Source organism: Sus scrofa, chromosome 6 (genome assembly GCF_000003025.6).
Source record: "Sus scrofa isolate TJ Tabasco breed Duroc chromosome 6, Sscrofa11.1, whole genome shotgun sequence".
NCBI classification, from domain to species: domain Eukaryota; kingdom Metazoa; phylum Chordata; class Mammalia; order Artiodactyla; family Suidae; genus Sus; species Sus scrofa.
This window is the reverse complement of record NC_010448.4, coordinates 71952455-71974460: the sequence shown is the minus strand read 5'-3', so window position 1 is coordinate 71974460 and position 22006 is coordinate 71952455.

The window sequence follows — 22006 nt, the reverse complement described above, 5'->3', positions numbered from 1 at the left end:
CTGAAAGCAGCTGGGTGTCTGCCACCCGAGCAGGGGGAAGGCTGCTCTCCCACCGTCCAGTAATGCACCGGAGGTTCCTTCTCGGGCTGGATGCACGAAGACGTTTTCTCTGGTTGCTTTTCAGGGGTAGACACCTGGATTGGAAAATCCTACCCAGCACTTCCCAACAGCTGAAAAGTTGGTTTGGAAATGTATTAGCAGCCCGAAAACCTCCGGGCCCCTCGTCCTCTCAGCCCCCTTTCACCACTGCCATGGTTGCAGCCCCCAGCTCTTACCAGGTGTGAGTTCCCGACAGCACCTGGCTTCAGTTTCTCTCTGACCTTCTGGAAGCTGTTCAGCATTCAGCACATGTGTCGCCTCAACACAAGCCAAGGATAATGCTGCTTGGGGCAGCCCTCCTCCCAAGGGTGATGGAGGCAGTGGACCAGCGCTCCCTCCTCAGACCCCTGGGAGGACAGCTCTGAGACACAGCCCCTCAGAGGGCAGGATCAGGCCCCTGCCCCCAGAGTGGGAAAGAGCCCGGAAGACACCCTTGATGTGTTTCCCTGTTTCCACCCTCCCCTGGGTTCCCTTCTGTCCCCTGGGATCTCTTTCTAAATAAACCACCTGCACACCACCAGTTCTTGCTTCAGATCAAGACATTGCCCAGGAGACCCGTGGCTCCTCCGGAGGATTTTTCCCAAGAGGAAGTTGGATCCTCCTGTGGGTGTTGTTATGGGATGAGTGTTGCCAAATGAAAGTTCCCAGGCTAAGAGTCGAATCGGAGATGCAGCTGCCAGCCTACGCCACAGCCACAGTAATGCAGGATCCGAGCCACATCTATGACCTACACTGAAGCTTGCGGCAATGCCGGATCCTTAAGCCACTTAGCGAGGCTAGGGATGGAACCCACATCTTCACTGATACTATGCCGGGTTCTTAACCTGCTGAGCCACAATGGGAACTCCTCCTCATATTCTTAAAAAAGTGCCTGACACTTTCAAAAAAACCTTAAGAACAAGCAGTACCCGATGTACCTGATATTAGTTAAGAATCCGACTGCAGCAGCTCGGGTCATTCCAGGCACGGGTTTGAGGCCTGAGCAGTAGGTTGAGTCTGAAGTTGCTGCAGCTGTGGTGTAGGTCACAGCTACAGCTTGGATTCAATCCCTCGCCCAGGGACTTCCATATGCTGTGGGTGTAGCCATTAAAAAATATAATAATAAGACCCCCAAAGCACAAGACAACCTGCACTTTGGGGTCTTTTTCAGCCTCCAAGAAGTAGCAGTGGTCTGACCTGCCGTCTGCTTAGGGGGCTGGTGATTGGGTAGATCACCCCACTTGCTGAGGGGCGCTCCCTGCAGGAAGGAGCCTTAGGAGTTCCCATCATGGCTCAGTGGTTAATGAATCTGACTAGGAACCACGAGGTTGCAGGTTTGTTCCCTGGCCTTGCTCAGTGGGTTAAAGATCTGGCATTGCCGTCAGCTGTGGTGTGGGTCGCAGACGCGGCTCGGATCCCTAGTTGCTGTGGCTGGCTGTAGGCTGGTGGCTACAGCTCTGATTAGACCCCTAGGCTGGGAACCTCCATATGCTGCGGGAGCAGCTCAAGAAAAAAGGCAAAAAGACAAAAAAAAAAAGAAAGAAAGAAAGAAAGAAAGAAAGAAAGAAAGAAAGAAAGAAAGAAAGAAAGAAAGAAAGAAAGAAAAAAAAAAGAAAAAAGAAAGAAAAAGAAAAAAAGGAGCCTCGCCTGAGCTGCTGGGTGCTGGCTGAGCAAACAGCCTTGCCGTGAACAAGCTACCTGGTCTGACAGTCCTACTTCCTGGGAGCCCCTGTGGACTTTGGCCAATGGAAGCTTCAAATAAATCATTTGATTCAATAAATGTTCATTGTGAACCTTCTAGTTACCCATGCATCTGGCCCTTGGGTGACAAAGGGGGAAGGTTAGGTTTGATGAATACCTGCGGTGTGCTTGGTACTTCCCCACTGGCTCAAGTTCCATGAAGGCAGTGGCTATATCTGTCTTTCACTCTGGATGGCCAGAGACTAGCCCCTGCCTGGCACTGGTAGATGTTTAAAGAATACTTGTTGAATTGTGTTTGTGGCACATGGAGTTTCCCAGGCTAGGGGTCCAATTGGAGCTGTAGCTACCAGCCTACACCAGAGCCACAGCAACACAGGATCCAAGCCGCGTCTGTGACCCACAGCACAGTTCACATCAGGGTGACTAAGCACAAGGGACAAGAGGACGAAGGTGAGAGTAATGTTAAAGGAAAAAGAACAAATCTAATATGAAGCCAGGTTTGTTCCTCCCTCTTACAAAAGGGCCTGGGAAAGGGTGATCCCTGTTCTAGCCTCTGATAGGCTCCCTGCACGAGGATGGCAGAGGTGGCCACAGGGAAGAGGCCGGGCGCCGAGAAATGGAGCCCAAGGGGATGGACTTCCTCCCTCCTTTATGGGGCAGCCACTGCTAGCTTTCTTCCCCAGTGTTCCTTCTCTCCCTGCAAGGATCTCACAAAGAAGGCAAAGCGCATAGCTGCGCGGAGAGACTGCATGTCCCAGGCTTCTTTGCAGCTAGGCGGGATCCGGAAACTCATTTCTGGCCAATGGGATTGGTTAAAAAATTCACTTCCTCTTGCGTTTTAGCAAATCTATTATAACCATGATCAAATGTCTTTCTTGACTTCTCTTTTTAATAAGTGACCCGGTTCTAGTTTCAAAGCTAAATTACTTCAACAGACAAAACAAAAACCCAACATCAATATTTATAAATACTCCGTAGAGAAAGCGATGGGAGTTCCCACTGTGGTGCAGTGAGTCAAGGATCCGGCGTCGCCACAGCTGCGGCTGGATTACATCCCTAGCCAGTGGATTTGCATATGTGCCGAAAATCTTCCATATGCCCAGCGGGTGCGGGGCGGGGGGGACAGGGGAGGCAATGAATCGCATTTAAGCTTTTTTAATTTAAAAAATTATTTGGGCCGTCCCCCTGCAGCCACAGCTGCCACCCACGCCACGGCCACGACTTCTGCAAAACTGGATCCTTAACTCAGCGAACCAGACCCCTGGATAGGCATACAATCGGTGTCTCCACAGACACAAACGCCGGATCGTTGGCCCACAACGCCACAGCTGGAACTCTCACATTCACGTTTTTACAGAGGTCACCTCATCTTCGTTAATAAACTAAAAGACGTCAGTTTCTCGCGAAAAACCTCACGACGTTCCGCGTGACTTCAAGGACTACTGAAAACACTTTTGCGCATTTCAAAGTCCAGAAAAAGCTGAAAAGCAAAAACATAAAATCTTTTTTTCTAAACGATTTTATTAGCCTTGCAAAGCGCAAGGCCTCCAAAAACTGGGTAAAAACTCAGAATTGTTCCTCTCCACGGAAATCTTTAGTAAAAGGCGAAAGATTTATGCGATCTGAAGAGAAACCAGAGTATACCGGGGAAGGCCAGCACACATTACTCGAGGAACTGCTACCCCTAACACAGTAACGGTGACTTTCCAAAGGAATTAGTCACATCTTCCTTTTTTTCCCTACAACTCTATGAAATATCACTCATATTTAGGAAAAAATAGATCAAGTAGAAAGGAAGAATTAGTAATTTTAAGACGAAAAAAAATGTGCCGGGTGAAATGCATTCTGGATATGCAAATAATAATCTCAGTCGTCACACTCCGGTTTCCGGAAATACCTTAAATAGTTTATTCAGCTCTGTGCTGGGACCGAGATTACCACCAGGGGGCAGAGCGGAGGTCAGATTTAAGGGGTTAATATACAGACCTGAGCCTAATCCCGCTACAAAGTCAGTTTTAGAGTTCGCACTTTAGGTAAAAATTTATTTTCAATTCAGTTCAATTCAATTAGATTAAAGTAAATAAAAAATAAAATAAAATAAACCTTGAAAGTCACTATCTTCATTCATTCATGCAACAAAAGTATATGGAACATTGTTAAACCCTGTGCAGGGCTCTAGGGAGAGATTGATCACGTACATGTCACCTTCACAGAGTGCTCAGTGTGATGGGAGCCGGGTGTATGTGATGAGCACTGATAACAATATTTTGGTGACACCCGGGCAGAACATTAAAGGACCACAGGAGCAGGGTGGTGAGGGTATTCTAGGCAGGGCGATGGGGCGCCGAGAGGGTAAGTGACCAGGCGGCTGTCAGTGCCGGCTAAGTGCTTGGATTTACCTTGAAGGCAGAGGGGAAGCAGTGACGAGTTTTAAGAGAGACCATGTGATCCGATTAGTGTTTTTAATACAGTGGTCCTGGGATCAGCGGATCAGTCTTACCTGGATATGTGTTAGAGACGCAAAGGTTTTGAACTCCTCCTGGATCCGCTGCATCTGAAACTCTGGGGGTGGGGCCCAGCAGCGGGGTTTTAATAAGCCCTCCAGGTGACTGAGATGCTGGCTGGGTTGAAAACCACCGTTGGGCAACCATTCTGGTTAAAGTGTGGCTATGGTCGGAGAGCAAGAAGTTTTGGGGTGGCGAATTATTAGGAGGCTGATCATTAAAGCCAGGGAGTGGGCAGGAGAGGGACCGGGCAAGGCAAAGGGTGGAATGTAAAGAAGAAAAAAAAAGAGTTCCCATCGTGGCGCAGTGGTCAAGGAATCTGACTAGGAACCATGAGGTTGCAGGTTCGATCCCTGGCCTCGCTCAGTGGGTTAAGGATCCAGAGTTACTGCAAACTGTGGTGTAGGTCACAGATGTGGCTCAGATCTCGCATTGCTTACGGCTGGATCCTTAACCCACCGAGCAAGGCCAGAGATTGAACCCAAAACCTTGTGATCCCTTGTTGGATTCGTTTCTGCTGCGCCACGACAGGAACTCCTTTAAGTCTGTTTTGACACCGTCGAAGCCCACATTTCCTCCCTCTCCAGTGAAGCTCAGGCGGATCCTCTGTGCACAAACAACATTGATCTTGTGGGGTTGTTTTTTGTTTTTGTTTTTTTGTCTTTTTGGGCCACACCAGCAGTATATGGAGGTTCCCAGGCTAGGGGACCAATCGGAGCTATAGCAGCTGGCCTACACCACAGCTCACAGCAACGCCAGATCCTTAACCCACTGGGAGAGGCCAGGGATCAAACCCGAAACCTCATGGTTCCTAGTCAGATTCGTTTCTACTGCACCACGACGGGAACTCCGATCTTGTGGGTTTTTTAAAAAAATTTGGCCATGCCCACCACACACAGAAGTTCTCAGGCCAGGGATGGAAGCCGAGCCACCGCAGTGACAACACCAAATCCTTAAGCGTTAGGCCACTAAGGTTTAAGCAAAATTGAGCAGAAAGCACAGAGAGAAGTTCCCGTCATGGCACAGTGATTAACGAATCCGACTGGGAACCATGAGGTTGCGGGTTCCATCCCTGGCCTTGCTCAGTGGGTTAAGGATCCGGCGTTGCCGTGAGCTGTGGTGTAGGTTGCAGACGCGGCTCGGATCCCGCGTTGCTGTGACTCTGGCGTGGGCCGGTGGCTACAGCTCCGATTCGACCCCTAGCCTGGGAACCTCCATATGGCGCGGGAGCGGCCCAAGAAATAGCAAAAAGACAAAAAAAAAAAAAAAAAAAAAAAAAAGCACAGAGAGTTCCCATAGACCCTGCCCCACCACTCACGATGTCCCTACTATCAATATCTCCAACCAAAGTGGGGTACTTGTTAGGATCTATGAAATTGCACTGACATGTCATTACCCTCTAAAACCCCTAGCTTACATCAGGGTTCATTCGTTTTTTTCAACCAGTGGGCTGCCAGAGGCATAGCTAGCGACATAGTGGAATGAAGGATAATAGTGACACTGGCTGGCCTCTACGCACTTGCTCTAAGCCAGGTGCTGAGAAATGCTTTTGGATCCATTGAGCCCCCGGCCAGCCCTGTGAGGCAGAGGAAAAGCTGCTGTTCGATACACTCGGTGTCCAGCAGTGTAAGATACAAAATGACAAACCTGACACTAATCAGGCTTGCAGAGCTGATGTCCGGTTTACAAAAAGTGTAGAGGCTATGGGAACAAACTGAATTTGGAGAAAGAAGTACCTACAAGAGGGGGAATCAGACAAATTCAGAATGAGGATTTTCCTTACAATGGATCCAGTCCTTCAAAAATCACACATGTGCGCATACGCGCGCACACACACACACACACACACACACACGCACACACACACGAGCACACATACGCTTGGTGTCAGGAAACAAAAGAATTTCGGATTAAAAGAGACTGAAAAAATCCCGTAATTACAGATGAAATAGGTCCTTTTTGGATCCCCCTTCCCCCTTTTTAAATGGCTGCATCCAAGGCACATGGGAGTTCCCAGGGCAGGAATTGAATCTGAGCTGCAGCTTTGATTTACACGATGCTGGGTCCTTTAACCCACCGTGCTGGACTGGGGGTTGAACCCATGCTTCCGGAGTGACCGATACCATTGCAGTCAGATTCTTAACCTACCCCTCCTTCCACCCTCACCCTCACCCCCTTCCCCCCGGCCTGTGCTCCCACATTTTATTATACGGTGTGGGGTTCGATCCCTGACCTCACTCAGTGGGTTAAGGATCCAGCTGTGAGCAACACGGGATCCGAGCCACATCTGTGACCTACACCACAGCTTGCAGCAACTCTGGATCCTTAACCCACTAAGTGAGGCCAGAGATTGAACCTGCATCCTCATGGAGACTATGCTGGGTTCTTAACCCACAGAGCCGCAGTGGGAACTCCTGAATCTCAGGATGAGGCGATCTGTGCTTTGTAAAAAACAGGCCCCTTAGATACTTAGAGAAATCTCAGGGGAAATAAAAAAAATCTGTTTAACAAACCCAGATTCTTGCATCTTCCCATGCATAGGAAAGACTAAAATTATTTTTTTTTTACTTTTTTTTTTTCTTTTTAGGGCCACACCAGCAGCATATGGAGGTTCCCAGGCTAGGGGTCCAATCGGAGCTACAGCTGCTGGCCTACGCCATAGCCACAGCAACACCAGCTCCTTAACCCACTGAGTAAGGCCAAAGATCGGACCTGCAACCTCATGGTTCCTAGGTGGATTCGTTTCTGTCTGCTGTGCCACGATGGGAACTCCATAAAACTATTTTTTATTTTCTCTCTCTCTCTTTTTTCTTCTTCTCTTTTTATAGCCGCATAGCTGCGGCATATAGCTGCGGCATATGGAAGTTCCCAGGCCAGGAGTCGAATTGGAGCTGCAGCTGCCGGCCTACACCACAGCCACAGCAATGCCCGATCAGAGCTGCATCTGCGATTTACCCTGCAGCTGCAGCAACACCGGATCCCTAACCCACTGATCAAGGCCAGGGTTTGAACCCGCATCCTCACAGAGACTATGTTCTTAACCCTCTGAGCCACAGCGGGAACTCCCATCTATTATTTTCTTAATTTTTTTTGTTTTTGTTTGTGTCACATGGAGGTTCTTGGGCCAGGGATCAAACCTGTGCCACAGTAGTGACCTGAGGCACAGCAGTGACAATGCTGGATCCTTAACTGCTAGGCTACCAGGGAACTCCTTCGTTTATTTAAAAGGCAACTATTTAAAACAAAAACAGTCATTTTTATTTGGGGGAGTTTGTTACCTAGGTAGACGTGAAATACATAACACTGAGAGCACAAAAGAGGAGGCGCAATGGAATTATACTGGTTTAAAGTATTTACTTTTTACTTGAAGTGGTAAAATATTAATTCTAGTTACACTCTGGAAAATTAATAATGCATATAATAATCCCTAGAACAATATGAAAAGATAGCTAAAAAACTAGTAAAAGAAATAAAATGGAATATAAAATTATCCAATTAGGGAGTTCCCGTCGTGGCGCAGTGGTTAACGAATCCGACTAGGAACCATGAGGTTGCGGGTTCGGTCCCTGCCCTTGCTCAGTGGGTTAACGATCCGGCGTTGCCGTGAGCTGTGGTGTAGGTTGCAGATGTGGCTCGGATCCCGAGTTGCTGTGGCTCTGGCGTAGGCCGGTGGCTACAGCTCCGATTCAACCCCTAGCCTGGGAATCTCCATATGCCACGGGAGTGGCCCAAGAAATAGCAACAACAACATCAGACAAAAGACAAAAAGACAAAAAAAAAAAAAAAAAAAAAAAAAAAAAAAAAAAAAAAATTATCCAATTAGCCTAAAAGAAGTCAGAAAAAGACTAATAAAGAAGTAGACTAAATAGAAAACAAATAGGAAGATGATAGACTCAAACTCAACCAGACCAGTAATCGCATTAAATCTAAATGAATGAAGTCTTCCAATTAAAGGCCAGAGGTTATCCAACAACATAAAACCATGAGACTCAGCTCTCTGCTCCTAAGTAATCCTCTTTAAATATAAAGGCACTAATAGTTGAAACTAAAAGGATGGGGGAGTCCCCTTGTGGCTCGGCCAGTTAAGAACAAGACGTAGTATCTGTGAGGATGCCTGTTCAATCCCTGGCCTCGCTCGATGGGTTCAGGATCTGGTATTGCCACAAGCTGTGACATGGGTTGCAGATGGCAGGGTTCAGGATCTGGTGTTGCTGTGACTGTGGTGTGGATCTCAGCTGCAGTTCTAATTTGACCTATAGCCTGGGAACTTCCATATGCCACAGGTGTGGCCCTTAAAAAAAAAAGGAAAAAAAAAATCTTACAGGATATGTTGTCTGACCACAAGAGAATTAAGTTAAAAATCAAAACCAATAAGTTATCTAGAAAAGCCCTAAATAATTGATAATAAAATGGCATCCTTCTAAATAATCCATGGTCTAAAGAAGAAATAAAAGGGGAAATTAGGAGCTATTTTGCAGTCGCAATAATAATAAAAAGTAACACATCAAAAATTGTGGCATGCAGCTAACGTAGCCTTTAGAAGGAATTTTTAGCTTTAAATGAAAGATTTTAAAATAAACATTTTAGGAGTTCCTGTCTTGGCGCAGTGGTTAACGAATCCGACTAGGAACCATGAGGTTGCGGGTTCAGTCCCTGCCCTTGCTCAGTGGGTTAACGATCCGGCATTGCCGTGAGCTGCGGTGTAGGTTGCAGACTCGGCTCGGATCCCGAGTTGCTGTGGCTCTGGCGTAGGCCAGTGGCTACAGTTCTGATTCGACCCCTAGCCTGGGAACCTCCATATGCCGCGGGAGCGGCCCTAGAAATGGCAAAAAGACAAAATAAAATAAACATTTTATGTTTCCATCACCTTAAGAGGCTAGAAAAAGAAGAGCAAATTAACCCCAGAGAAGGGATTAGTATGGGTCATAAACTTGAATATTAAAGCTACAACCAGGGAGTTCCCGTCGTGGCTAAGTGGAAACAAATCTTACTGGCATTCATGAGGACGCAGGTTCAATCCCTGGCCTCTCTCATTGGGTTAAGGACTGGGCATTGCCGTGAGCTGTGGTGTAGGTGGCAGAAGCAGCTCAGATCCTGCGTTGCTGTGGCTGTGGCGTAGGCTGGAGGCTACAGTTCCGATTCCACCGCTAGCCTGGGAACCTTCATTTGCCATAGGTGTGGCCCTAAAAAGCGAAAACAAACAAACAAAAGCTACACCCATACTACTTCTAGAAGAAAACAGAATATCTTTATGACTTTGGCATAGGCAAAATTTACGTTAGAGACAGCAAAAAGCATCACATATAAAAAAAAATAATTTGCATGCCACCCACAGTGAAAAGTCCTGCTCATTAAGCAGTGAAAACAAAAGCAAGAAAATGAAAAAGCAAGCCTCAAACAGGGTGATCATTGTCACGATTCATCTGGAAAAGGGCTTTTATGTAAAATAGATAAGGACATCTTAGACATCCATATGTAAAAATAAAACCCGAGAGAAAACTGGCAACAGACTTGAGTGAACACTTCCCCAAAGAAGACATATAAATGCTCATCTCTCATCAGGAAGATGGAAATTAAATCCGCAATGAAATACCACCCTTTAGAAGAGCTAAAATGAAAAATACTTTCTTCTCCAAATGTTCGCGAGGACTCTATAGCATTGACTAAAGCGAAGCTGTTTATGCTAAAGCTTGTTATCACCTGCAGTAATTCAAATAGTCTGGTATTGGTGCAACGATAGACCAGTGGAACAAAATGCAAAATCCAGAAATAGAGCCCACATATAGTCGCCAGAGGTTCAGGAGTACACGTGACACGTTAGTCAGCTAATGCACTTTTTAAGAGACAATGCTATATCAATTGGACATCCAAATGGAGAAAAAGGACTTTTTTTTTTTTTTTTTTTTTTTTTGTCTTTTTACGGCCGCACGTGTGGCATATGGAGGTTTCCAGGCTAGGGGTCACATCAGAGCTGTTGCTGCCGGCCTACACCACAGCCATAGCAATACCAGATCCAAGCCTCGTCCATGACCTTGAACCACAGTTCAAGGCAACGCCGGATCCTTAACCCACTGAGCGAGGCCAGGGATCGAACCTGCAACTTCATGGTTCCTAGTCAGATTCATTTCCACTTCGCCACAATGGGAACTCCGAAAAGGACCTTGACACCTATCTTTCCCTTTACACACAGACCAGTTCCAAGTGGATCATAAACCTAAATGTCAAGGTGAAATAATAAACCTTCTAAAAGAGGAGGGTATTTCATGACCTTGAAAAATGTCTTAAATAAGAATCTAAAAACACTTGTCCATGAAGGAAAAGAAAAGTAACCTGGTCTGTATTAAAATTAAGATCTGCTGGGAGTTCCCGTTGTGGTGCAGTGGAAACGAATCTGACTAGGATCCATGAGGACGCAGGTTCGATCCCTGGCCTCGCTCAGTGGGTTAAGGATCCAGCATTGCCGTGAGCTGTGGGTATGGCGCAGATCTGGTATTGCTGTGACTGGGGTGTAGGCCAGCAGCTATAGCTCCGATTAGAGGCCGAGCCTAGGAACCTCCACATGCCTTGGGTGCTGCCCTAAAAAAAAAAAAAAAAAAAAAAAAAGCAAAAAATAAAAACAAAATGTAGATCTGCTGGAGTTCTCTTGGGCTCACTGGGTTAAGGATCTGGCATTGTCACTGCAGCAGCTTGGGTCACTGCTATGGCACAGGTTCACTTCTTGGCCTGGGGACTTCCACATGCTGAGGGTATGGCCAAAAATTAAGATCTCCTTAGACATCATTAAGAGAGTTAAAAGATAAATCACTAAGTGGGAAAAGAGATTTGCAATGCATATATTGAGCAAAGGATTTCTATCCAGACTATGTAAAAAATTCCTACGATCTCCCCTTCCTGGTCACAGTCATGGTTGATGAGACCCTGTGTGTAATGTGTGGACACAGGATGGGGCACAAAGGACACACCTGACAGATGTTAGCTGTGAAGAACAGCCTGAAACTCCTCCTCCCCCTCCAATCCCGGGTCTGAGCTGCTTGCTCCTCCTGAGGTCCTGAGGCAGGTGTCACCCCAGGTCCCCCTCGGTGAAAGCTCTGCCAGCACTTAGGCGGGGAGGGAAGACAGGGGAGGTGTATGTGAGTGGCCGCAGGCTCACTAGTGGTCATGATTGTTGTGAACATTTCAGGCTGATCAGAAATAGAGATGACATAAGGCTCCAGCTGGCCTCATGGCCCTGGACTCAAACAGCCAGGGCATTGTTCAGAAAATTGTAGAAAATTGCCCTGTTTCCATGCTACAGCAATTAGCCAGCCTTCCTCCTAGCCTGGCTCTCAGCAGCCGACACGCCTCCATCCGTCCGTCCGTCTGTCCATCCATTCGTACTTGCAAAGTCAGGCTCCTGCTTTGTGCTCCAGGTGCAGCTTTCTAAGGTTCTGGCAGGAGGAATACCCACACGTGTGTATGTAGGGTCCAGTATAGGACTGACCTGAGAGGCAGCCTGGCTGCTCCCTGTCTCCCATCAGACCTTACCCCCAGGGGACAGAGATAATTCGCTCTGGGGATGCAGCATCCATGAAAGATGCTGCCACTGCATGTCCAGCAGGTGGCGCTGAAGGCCCGCTTTTCACCTGGTGACACGGCCTCTTCTGTCCTTGCTTTGGGAGGCAGCAGGCAGCTCCGATGTGGGAAGACCTGGCAGTGGCTCAGCCCAAGGCCAGCAGCAGACCAGGCAGGGGAACTCTCACTAGAAATCTTGGTCTTTGTATGGGAATTCCTGGATGGTGCGGAGAGCCGCCTGTCTTCCTTCTGGTCAGGGATCAACTGCACGGTAGTCAGAGCCAAATTCACTCTTTCTCTCCTCTTGAGAGTCATACCTGGTGCCTCGGAAAGGGCCTAGACCTTGCGGTTCCGTGGATCTCAGTTCAAACCCCAGCTCTGATGCGAAGGGCTGTGTGACTGTGGGCCACTTGCTTCCTCTCTCTGAGCTTCAGCTTACTCGCCAGTGAATTGGGGCCATAATGCCCACTGCTCAGGTGAGCAGCAGATTCAGTTGATCTGCATATGCAAAAGCACCAAAGCACGATAGGTGGCCAGGGAGAGCTGGTTCCCTCTCCATCTGCAGGCCGAGTGTTGGTGGCCTTAGGAACAGTCAGAGCCCAGCATGGGGCTGTATTTCTTTCTTTTTACTTTTTATGGCCGCATCTGCAGCATATGGACATTTCCAGGCTAGGGGTTGAATGGGAGCTGCAGCTGCTGGCCTACACCACAGCCACAGCAACACTGGTTCTGCAGCACCTGCAACTTACACCACAGCTCACAGCAATGCCGGATCCTTAACCCAGTGAGCAAGGCCAGGGATCCAACTCACAACCTCACAGAGACAATGTTGGGTCTTTAACCACTGAGCCACAATGGGAACTCCAGGGCTGTATTTCTTTTTCTTCCTTCCTTCCTTCCTTCTTTTGTCTTTTTAGAACCACACCCCAGGCACATGGAACTTCCCAGGCTAGGGCTTGAATCAGAGCTGTAGCTGCTGGCCTACACCACAGCCACAGCAACATGGGATCTGAGCTGCATCTGCGACCTACACTACAGCTCACGGCAAGGCCAGATCCTTAACCCACTGAGCAAGGCCAGGGACTGAACCTGGTTCTCATGGATACTAGTCAGATTCGTTTCCGCTGTGCCAGGACGGGAACTCTGGGGGCCGTATTTCTTACTACTGGACACCATTCCCTGAGCAAGGACAGAATTGGGCTCCTGGTCAGACAGGACCGAGGGGCAGGGCACAGCAAGTCCGCTGCTGCTTCCTCAAGCCCACCATCGGCCACACGAGTGTGTCCCCCACTTTGGGAGACCTTGGTGCCTGGCCCTGACTTTCCAATAACTCTTGCTTCTCTGACAACAGGCTGGAGGGAAAAATTCTATTTCAAAAATAATTTCTCTCTAGAAAAATCCCGGCCAGGCAAACATCATAATGTTAATATATGAAGTTTACAAGACCAGGGATTTTCTTGAAAAACAACAATAAAATCCAGTCTTAGAGGCGAGGGTACAGTTTAGTTCCCTTGAAAAGGCTGGGTCTGGCCCTACTGGGAACCCCTGTGCCTGAGGCCTGCTTTTGAGCAGGGGCAGCAGAATGTCAGTGGCCTGGCCAGAGCCCCCAGAGAGGGGAGAGCAGGAGAGTGAGAGAACCTGCAACAGACCCTCGCCCAGGAGCTTCAGGGAGTGATTAAACTGGGAAGGGAGGGCAAAGCGCCAGGAGTCCAGGGCCAGGGAAACTGCTAAATGCATGTTTCTCAAATGTGTTTGTGTCTTTTTTTTGTCTTTTCAGGGCCGCACCCTCGGCCTGTGGAAATTCCCAGGCTAGGGCTCGGCTTGGAGCTGCAGCTGCAGGCCTGCCCCACAGCCACAGCATCACCAGATCCAAGGCGCGTCTGTTGCCTACACCGCAGCTTTCGGCAACACCGGATGGTTAACCTACTGAGTGAGGTCAGGGATTGAACCTGCTTCCTCATGGATACCAGCCAAATTCTTCACCCACTGAGCCACAACGGGAACTCCACTTGTTGACATCTTGGGTGTTCAGAGGCTGGAACCTCCTGTTAACAAAGCTTCTTTGGGGTCTCCTTTAGGGCACTGGGAATGCCGCCTGGTCTCAAGGCAGGATTCACAGCAAACGTGTCTGCTCCTGCCTCATGGAACGGAGGAGTCCAGTGGGAGGGTGTCTGGGAGCTCCGGGCTGCAGGACCCCAGGAGGCAGGTCAGCCCCAGTGATGCAAGGATTCTTTGGAAGGAGAGGAGCCAGGGCTGGCCAGACACAGAAAACCTACGGAGGGGGAGGTGGTATCGCAATGGTACAGGTTTCCGCCAGAGCCGCTGGGATTGACACTGGAGTCTGTCCATCACAGGCACCCCGTCCATCACCTGACTCTCTCTTCTGCATTCCTCCAGCCAGACAGGGAGGCGGGGCCATCTTTGGAGCTGCAAAAATCCTCCTGTCACATGCCCCATCAGCATCTCGGCAAACTTATCTCCATGCTTTAGCTTTGCTCAGGGTGCTGAGGTCAGGGTGACAGGATGGGGTCAGCTCTCCATTCCCTCAGGTGGTGGCACCCCTCCCCTCGCTGCACAGCCTTCACCCCTTGGGGCATCAGAGAAACCTGAGCTTACATCCTTCCTCTGCCGGGTGACTCTTGCCAAGGGCTCCTCTCACATGGGCCTCGGGTTCCCAAATCTGTCAGGTGCACACAGTCCACCTGCCCCGGCTGCTCACAAGGTCAGGGAGACGATTACACAAGACCAATGTGCTTTGTCAGCAATGAAAGCACCATCACACAGCAAGTGCCACCTCCTCAGCCCTCTCCATAGTTGGATACAGTTTGCAGACACTTTTTCTTATTTTTTTTTTAGGGTCACACCCGCAGCATATGGAGGTTCCCAAGCTAGGGGTCAAATCGGAGCTCCAGCTGCCAGCCTACGCAATAGCCAGAGCAAGGTGGGATCTGAGCTGCGTCTTCGACCTACACCACAGCTCACGGCAATGCCAGATCCTTAACCCAATGAGTGAGGCCAGGGATCGAACCCACTACCTTATGGATACTAGTCGGATTCATTTCTACTGTGCCACAATGGGAACGTCCCAGACACGTTTTGCTAGAATTCTCAACAGGGAAAAAAAATTGGCCAAGATTAAAGAATCAGATCTTTACAGAAGATTTTTTTTTTTTTTTGGCGGCAGGGGGTCGGGGGCGCACACTGGGGACAAGTGAAATTTCCCAGGCTGGGGATCCAACCCAAGGCACAGCTGTAACCAGAGCCACGGCAGTGACAACCCCAGATCTTTTTTTTTTTTTTGTCTTTTTGCCTTTTTTTGGGTCTTTTTGCCATTTCTTGGGTCGCTCCCATGGCATGTGGAGTTTCCCAGGCTAGGGGTTGAATCGGAGATGTAGCCGCCGGCCTACACCACAGCCATAGCAACGTGGGATCTGAGCCGCATCTTCGACCTGCACCACAGCTCACAGCAATGCCGGATCCTTAACCCACTGAGCAAGGCTGGGGATGGAACCTGCCACCTCATGGTTTCTAGTTGGATTCGCTAACCACTGCGCCACGACGGGAACTCTGACAACCCCAGATCTTTAACCTGCTGAGCCACTGGGGACTCTAGAAGATTTTCAATTTACTTCTGCATCTGACCATACAGGTGCCCCCGGCGCCTCCATCCCACCCCAGGAGAGCTCTCAGCAGGCTGAGCTGCTCCTTCAGGCAGGGTTCTCCAGATCATTCCAGCCCTCCTGTGCCCTGTTAGGTCCTCAATACCTGGGTCAAGGGTCAGGTCCCATTTGTCACCTGGTCTGCTTGGCTCCTTACATCACCCTCTGGCTCCCATAGGTGATGGATCATTTGTCCTGCTGATGACTTTGAGGCTTGGCCCCTCTCCCTGCTGCTCCGTCAAACCCTGGGTGTGTGTCCTCCTGCCTGCCCCCCGGCACTGACTCTGGGGTGGTGGCATTTAGGAAAGTTGTTGGTTTCTGGCTTCTTTCAGAAGGGTGACTCTTTATCCACTCAGACAATAAGTTACACTTTCCTGTTCTCTCAGCCAAAGGCTGCTTGGACGAAGCTACATAGTGTGGGGCTTGAAGAAGCTTCCCGAGGCCCCGGCATGCTCTCCTCCCCTCTGGCTCACTGCACCCATGTCTCTGTCTTCCCTGCATCCCACTCTGGCGGCTGGTGAGCATGGTCAGCACGCAGGCCAGGGACCCACGGCAGGAGCTGGGCCTCGGAGCCCCAAGAGGGTGCGACAGCCACTCAGGGTCACTCCGGGAGCCCCCCCGGGTGTGGGGTCTGGGCTCTGGCTGCAGCAGGAGGTGGCCGGGGAAGGCCCATGTCAGGTTCTCTCCTTTGTGACTTGTCCACTTCCCAGTAGGACCCTGGGTTCTCATGGGCAGTGTCCCCAGAGCCTGCTGAGTCGTGTCCCCCCAGCCCTCAGCCCCTCGGCCTGTTGGTGGCCCCTCTAGAAAGCCTTTCGCTGCTGAGTACAGGGGCCAGTGAAGAGAAGGGCTGCTAGCCAGGGCTTCCCAGACCCAGATGCTCACGCTGGGTTGGGTCCTGGGACCACCTTGTTTGTCTAGATGTGACTGACTCATCTGTCTCTCTTAGGGGAGGTGCAGCCTCCTTCCAGGAATGCCGCCTGGATCTCAGAACTCTGGAGCCGGGTCTCCATCCACCACCAGTGTGCTGTGTGACTTCACGCAGCAAGACAGCCTCTCTGGCTTGCTAGAAGCCAGGAAGCCTGGAACTGTGTGGATAGAGTGCTCCCGGCAGGGGGCTAGGATGAAGGCAGTGGAGAGGTCTGTTGTCAGGGTCCAAAGAGGTGTTCATCCCGCTTTAAAAAAATTTTTTTTTCTTTTTAGAGCCACACCTGCAGCATATGGAGGTTCCCAGGCTGGGGGTCGAATTGGAGCTGCAGCTCCCAGCCTACATATGCCATAGCCACGCAGGACTTGAGTCACGTCTGCAAACTACACTGCAGCTCATGGTGACTCCAGATCCTTAACCCACTGAATGAGCCCAGGGGTCGATCCTGCATCCTCGCGGAAGCTAGTTGGGTTCTTAACCCATTGAGCCATAGTGGAGAGTCCCCAAGGATGTGTTAAATAGTGACACCAGCTGAACAATGAAGCAGCGGGCTGGGGGTCAGAGCTCCTGAGTTGGAACCTCAGGTCTCCTCTAGGTGGCTCTACACCCTGGGGACAATAGCAGTACCCACCTCGTGGGGTGGTTGAGAGGATTCAATGACATCAAGCGTGAGAAGCGTTTGGCACCATTAGTAAGTGCTCAGAAAATACTGTCATTGTTACTGTGGTTACAAGGATGGCACAGAATGTACAGAATGGGGAGTTCCCGTCGTGGCGGAAATGAATCTGCCTAGGAACCAGGAGGTTGCAGATTCGATCCCTGGCTTTGCTCAGTGGGTTAAGGATCCAGCGTTGCTGTGGCTGTAGTGTAGGCGGGCAGCTGTAGCTCCGATTTGACACCTAGCCTCGATTTAAGTCCTAGCCTGGGATCCTCCATATGCTGCAGGCATTGCCCTAAAAAGCAAAATAAACAAATAAATAAATTATAAATTTAAAAAAATTAAAAAAAGAATGTACAGAATGGAAAAGAGAGGCTCCCCTGGCTCAAGGTGTCAGTGGACCCGTAATCCCCAAAGGAGGCAGAGGCTGGGATTCGCAGGCTTGATTTCCAGTGGGGAGGAGACCTGAATTTGGGTCACAGGAGTGTGTGCCCTGCCTGCGCATGGCAGATAGACGGGGAGGAGGCGGGGGTGAACTTGCAGGACCCATGGCATGGTGGCAGGGTGGCATGGTGGGCACTGAGCTGCCCTCCCCGAGGAGAGCCCTCGGGGGGTGGCAGTCACGGGGAGCTCGCTGCAGAGACTTGAGTCCCTCCGCCGGAGACCCATACAAGGCCCGGTATGGCCGTGGGCTGCACTCCTCAGCCCGGATCACGGGGATGGCAGGGGTTCACCTTCAAGGGGCAGGGACTGGAGGGAAAACAGGGCGCTATTTCGGGAAGGTGTCGAAGGCCAGGACACTAAAATTAGACCCATGGTTCCTAAAAAGACATTGGCGCCAACCAAGGCCTTGGAGAGGGACTCTTCAGCGCGGAATGTGACCCCAGGAAGGGCTCCGCGGGCCTGGGCAGTGAGGTCAGCCTGTGGGCCCGACGGCAGCGCTGTGGCTGGCAGTCATGGGCACCTCTTCCCAGCCCCCCGCCTGCAAAACTCTGGAGTTAGTTCCAACCGCTTCCTGTCTGTCTGCGCCAGGCGCGTGTGGGAAGGTGAGGGGGGCAGAGCGGCCCAGTCTGGCTACGGTTTTCCTTTTTTGACTGTCCCTTTGCCTCCTGGGCGTTCTTTCTGCTCCAATCTGGGGGTGTGCATGGGGGGAGGGGGAGGGCTGCTCAGATGCAGCGACCACCTTGGCCCTGGGAGTCCCGGGCCTGGGCTGGAGTGTAAGCTGGTGAGGGGCCCGGGCCCCAGGTCAGGGCAGTCCCCGCCCCTGTGCTCTCTCTCCTGTGTCCTGCCTCCATCCCTAGGCCTCACTTCAGCCCTCAGGGACATGGCTGATGAGGACGTGGGCAGGGGTTGGGGGGGAGATGCCCCCTCACCAGAGCCCTGGCCTGGGGTCCAGAACTCGGTCATTTGCCCTCGCTCTGGTCCCAGGTTGTTTGCTGGGGCAGGGAGGGTGTAAACGAGATCCCGTCACCACACCTGTCTGAATTCCTTTAACAACGGCTCATGGGACAGGCCTGAGGTCCAGCCCTGCCTCTCACCCCACCCCCGGCTGCTCAGCCTTTCTCGTTTCCAGCTCGCCAAGTCCCTCTGGTGAGGCCTGCCCACCTGCCAGCCTCCCCTCCTTCCCGCTGAGCCTCACGGGCTCAATGTCAGCGTCACCTCTTCAGACAGGCCTGCCCAGGTCCCACACTTGGTCAAGGCTCCTTTCTCTCGGGACCCTCTCCCCGTGGCCGCCACTCATCCCGCCTGCAGCCTGTGGCCCCACCGGGATGGGAGCCCCGTGTAAAACCTGAGGCTCAGGACTTCTCCCAACTGTGACTCCAGAGTAGGTGCCGGAAACACATGCAGTCGAGGTGAGGTGGCGCCCAAGAGGGCAGAGCCCTGGTCCCTCTTGGACGACAGGGGCCTAGACATTGGGGAAGTGGCTCTGCCCCTCTGCAGCCCCGCAGCCCCCAGCAAAGGAGGAATGGTCCCCAGGAAGGCCGGAAGTGGACGTGGGGGATGGCGCAGCTGGAACGTGTCCTCAGGGCTCACTCATCACCTACCGGCCGGCCCGAGGGACCTGCCTGTCCCTGTCTTTGCTCTCCAGCCGGGGTTCCTGCAGACTCTCAAAGACTAGAGCAGACAAGCTGACGGGGTTTGAATCGACCCTCAGGGACCCCCTGGAACGTTCAAAGCACGAGTAGGAGGAAGCCGTGAAGAAAACGAATATACCTGAGTTTTCCCAAAGTGCGGCCCACTCGTCCCCTCTGAACTCCTATGGTGTCCCCAGGAGCCTGTCCGATGTGGAGACTGATGGTTCAGAGCCTGCGGGGCTTCAGAGCCCGGCCCCAGGCACCTTCCACTCCCAGGCCTCCTGTCACCTGCTTGGAAACCTTCAAAAACACTCAGAAACGATGAGTTCAGCTGTTGATCTAAGTTCAGCTTGGCTTTAACTGGATCCCGCTCATGACTCCTTCTAGGACAGGGATGGCTGCTCTGCATCCATCACCCAGTTCAACACCCCCCTGAATGATGCTCAGACGCGTCCTGGTTTGAACCTCACGTTACCATCGGGTCATCTGCGTTCATGTAGAATCGTCTCTAAGATAATTTAACTTCGTAATTGATGCCTTAATCATTGACGTTAACAGGCAGAAAAATGCCAATCCTGGATGCACACCCAGATGCAGACGTGTGTGCCCTTGTGTGCAGAGGAGCTCTCACGGAAGGACACGGAAGAATTGGACCAGTGCTGGGAGTAGAAATGAGGTGTGAGTTCGGAAGGGAAGTGCTCTTTTCAAAAGCTTGATTTCCTTTTTTTTTTTTTGTCTTTCTAGGGCCGCACCTACGGCATATGGAAGTTCCTAGGCTAGGGGTCCAATCGGAGCTGCAGCTGCCAGCCACAGCCACAGCCACAGCAACTTGGGATCCGAGCTGTGTCTGTGACCTGCACCACAGCTCACGGCAATGCTGGATCCTTAACCCCCTGAGGGAGGCCAGGGATCGAACTTGCAACCTCATGGTTCCTAGTCGGATTTGTTTCTGCTGAGCCACAGATGGGAACTCCTTGATTTCCTTTTTATTACTGTGAACACGTGTTACATTTTCTCTAACTATAAATTTAAAATCAAGGGCTGGTCATCTGCCTCTGCCCCGCCTTCTGCCCTCACCCTCACCCCCTTCCCCTGGCCTGTGCTCCCACGTTTTATTATATGGTGTGGGGATTTCTCCTTTGTTATCTTCCTATCATTTATTTCTGGGTTTGGGCAGGAAACTTTGTGAGATCTGGCCTTTGCATGTATTTTGCGGTTGTCGGGTTTTTTTTGGGACCCTGCTTGCGGCAGGCAGAATTTCCCAGGCCAGGGATCGAACCCTTGCCACAGGGATAGCCAGAGCCACAGCAGTGACAAGGCTGGATCTTTAACTGCTGAGCCACGAGGGAATGGGCCTTTGCATGTAGTAGCATATAGTGAAGTCAACTACAACCAAAAAATGCATTGATCTTTCCCTTTGTCTCGACTACAAATTCCTTGAAATCAGGGACATTCGGGGTCGTCTTTGGCCAACAGAGTGTCAGGATCATGGTCAGTATTAACAGATGTTTGCTGAGTCCTGGGGATGGAGGAGGACCCAGCAGATCTCCCAGTCCTGAGGATCTCTAAGGGTGTTGGTCCCTGGCTGTCCTTCCAACCAGGGCAGCAGATACGGTCCATCTGGTGAGGGAGGGGTTCTGGTGGAGGCAGCTCCAGGCCGGTTAGAGCAGCTGCTGGGCTGTGAGATGGGAGTAGGTTGCTCTGCGTGGGAAGATGGGGCAGCCCTCCTATGTGACAGCAGCCCAGGCGCTCAGCAGACCGCACACTCCCCCGGGTCCCACCAGGGGCTGAAGAATCCCAGGAATGTGGCGGAGCTGCTGACAGCACTTCACACTCTGCGCTCTGCGTGTGATCACCCGTGTGACTTCCGCAGGGAACTGGCTTTTCCATGTCTGGGTGGGCATTTGGGGCCCCACTTCCAGGCTTGCCCCTGTGTTGCCCGCTCAAGGTCTCTCAGTCTCCACATTGTTGGTATTTGGGGCCAGATCCCTCTTGGCTGTGGGGCTGTCCTGTGCGCTGCAGCCCGCTTAGCGTCTCCCTGGCCTCTACCTACTAGAAGCAGGTAGCAACCCCTCCCTAGTTATGACAAGGGAAGTGTCTCAGACACTGACAGGTATCTTTCAGGGTCAAGATCACCCCTGGGTCTAACTGGCTGCCCGAGGAATGGCTGGGTTGTGGCTGAATGTCCATGTATGGTTGGTTAGAATCCCACATGGAACCGTTTGCAAATAGAGGCCCGAACAGCCCTTGGGGCAGAAAATCTCCATCACGGAGGACCCACTCCGTGTCCTGAGTGAGCTGTCCTTTCCAGACCTTCTGCTGCAAGCCTAGCTCCCTGGGGTCACATCCCAAGGAGACTCTAGCCTGGCCTAGGCACGATGGCCAGGGCTTAGCTGTAAACAGGCAGCAGGAAGCCCAGAGCAGGGCTGGGCTCAGGAAGGCTGAGCCAGGAGTAGGTGTGGACATAGTGCTGACAGGCCCAACTTATCAGGACCAGAAGCCCAGGCTCTAGACGGGCAGGTCGTGGGGCTTTATCAGCCGTGAGAGTGACAGAGTTTGCAACAATCCTGCTGGCCGAGGCTGCTGACAGCCAGGATCTCCGTGGACGCAGCTTCTGCTCAGGGCCTCGCGTTCCCATTAAGGGCGGGAGGTGCGAGGTGCAGCAGCAGAGCTGAGAGGAGAGGAGAGGAGAGGAGGGGAGAGGAGAGGAGGGAGGGGAGAAAGAGAAAAAGAGGTGATCAGAGGGGCTTGCTTCCCCGCCCCTGCCACTTTTCTCCCTTCCAAGAGTTTAAAAAATGTGTGCACCATTTCAAAGCTGAAACCAAGTACAATTATTTTACCAAAACAAGTGAAAT